Here is a 2,654-nt window from a genome sequence, read left to right on the forward strand (position 1 = left end):
TATAGCGGCTAGATTTGGATTAGTTACAGAGAGAGTTAGATTAGTTCTCTCTCTGTTAATTCTAATTAAAGTAAGTATACCAATAGAATTCCTATCAATTTATTGATAGTTTCTCTTTTAGCATAGTATTAGAGCTCTATTTGTGCTACCACTTTGCCGTAATAGTCACTCCACAACTACAAAATTCTTGTAGGGTGTGGAGGCAAGGGATAGGGATTATGTTTTCAGGAAAACGTTTCACACATATATGTGTACACATTTCGGCCTTTGGGTTTCCTTAGGAGGAGAGGCACCCACTGTTACTCCAACTCTCCATTGAGTGATGTTGGGCGTTTGTTCCTAAAGGTAAGATTCCTACGTATACTTGATCTGTCACATGCCGGTTTCAAAAGTCTTCCAGATTATGTTTGTGACTTGCTCCATCTTAGGTCTCTAAATCTCTCTTATAATCCAATTGAGACATTGAGTAGATCAATCATCAATCTCTTCCGCCTTTGAACCTTGAATCTCTTTCGTTCTCATGAATTGACCAGCATTCCTGACAACCTGTACTTGTTGTCTAACCTGCGCCATCTTGTTATTAGTCCTGTTAAATTGAATTTGATGCCTACATTTATTGGGAGATTGACCTCTCTTCAAACACTACTTCAATTCACCGTCCTAAGGAAAGATGGGTGTCAAATTGGAGAGCTAAGAAACCTAAATAACCTTTGTGGGGAGCTTAGCATTGAAAATCTCGAGAATGTGGCAATTTTGGATGAGGTTAAGGGAGCAAGGTTGCATCTCAAGACTGGTATTCACAAATTATCCTTGGTTTGATCCGAAAACAAACCTAATGCAAATTTTGACATTGCCCGAGGTCTTCGACCTCATTGCAACCTCAAGGTTTTGAAGATTTTCAACTATAATTCCAAGTTTCCATCTTGGGTGTCAAATCCTTCATTCACACATCTTATATCTATCACCCTGACCAAATGTTTAAGTGAAGAGCTCCCACCATTTGGTCCATTGCCTCTATTGAAATCTCTTCAAATTGTGAATGTTAATGGGGTTAAACATATTGGCCCCAACTTCTACGGATGGGGAATTGTCAAGAAACGAGTTGGTATATCTGAAATTATGTCAGTTCCAAGCTTTCAGCTAAGGGCCAAAGTCTATATTAATGCATACAAATTATGCAATAGTCTAGGACTAACAAAAGGTAAAATCTTGCAGAATATATCTTAGACCATGGATGGGTAATAATAAGTCACTGCCTTTTTGATCATTAACCTTTAGGATACAAATTCCTCGAAAGCTTGAGCCCCTTTTTTTGCCCTGCATGCGAATAAGGAGAGAAGGGGGAAAGGGGGGGTGCTTTTCTAAATTTGTCCAGTAAAAAAATATGATTCTGACCTTCTTGAGAAGGCAAGAGTTAGCATCCACTGGGTATATTAGGAAATCTCAAAATCTATTTATCTAGGGTGCTGATCTTTGTTGAACTATGAATGCATAAATGTACTCATATTGTGGATCTGATTAGATATTTAAATGTGTATGTCTCCTATGTGGAAATATAAATAGAATGGACACATATGGTGAGAAGTTTATATGGTTAAGAATCTCTGAGATTTTCATCGACAAGTGAGTCTGTGTAGCTAAAGTTTCTGAGGATTTAAAGGCTATTGTGCTTAATAGGATAATCAGATACACATTGTTGTTGGTTCTCTACAAAATTATATTCCTTGTTGCAAAAGAGTGAAACTAAATAAAATTTCTGATCTGCATTCTGGTGTTTAAATTTTCCTTGGATTAAGTTTAGTTCTTTTGTTAATACTGAATCATTTTCTGAACAGATCTCCACAAGATTTGGGATGAAGTATTTTGTAGCGAGGCAACGCCAATTGAGTATGCGGAGATGCTTGATAAAGTTTGTTCAAGATACTGCCTCAACCGGTGACAGGCGTGTTCTAAAAGAGATCTTAGGGATGGTCTTTGTGCTATCACATTTTAATTTTTTGTCCTCAGCCATCATAATCCTAAATCACTTACTTTAATGTTGAAATGCTCCACCACTATTTGGTCTACTTTGTGGACCTTCATAAAAACAATCCATGAAGGTCTGAAATATGTTCTTTTTCATCTGGTTTGTTTACATGATCCCTTCAGGTCACAGTTATGATCCATTGTTTCGAGTTTGTGCATGTGTACATAGGTAATTGATTTTGATGACATATTAAGCCTTGATATTACAATCTCCATTATCTTATCCATTATTACAAGAATTATCATTGGGATCCAAAATTTGAAAATATTGACTTTAAAGACATATTCAATCAATCAATATAGTAGGAAATTATGTCATGTGGTACACTTTTTGAAAAGAAAATTGAAACACTCTCTAGCGCCACATTAAAAATAAGAGAAAAAAGGTTATAATTATGAAAAAAATGAAAATGACATCCTAAAATAATTTTTTAATAATCTATGAATGGTGACCTTAATTATATTATCAATTGAAAAGTAGATATTAACAAAACTTAAATATAAAATATTAATTGGTTTTCCAAAAAAAAAAATTATCTAGTAATTTTGTACTTCAAAAAATATGAAAAATGGCTTCAATTAAAAAAATTATAATATAGAAGATTAAATAAATATTATTTAAATGATAT

Source organism: Quercus lobata, chromosome 3 (assembly GCF_001633185.2).
Source record: "Quercus lobata isolate SW786 chromosome 3, ValleyOak3.0 Primary Assembly, whole genome shotgun sequence".
NCBI classification, from domain to species: domain Eukaryota; kingdom Viridiplantae; phylum Streptophyta; class Magnoliopsida; order Fagales; family Fagaceae; genus Quercus; species Quercus lobata.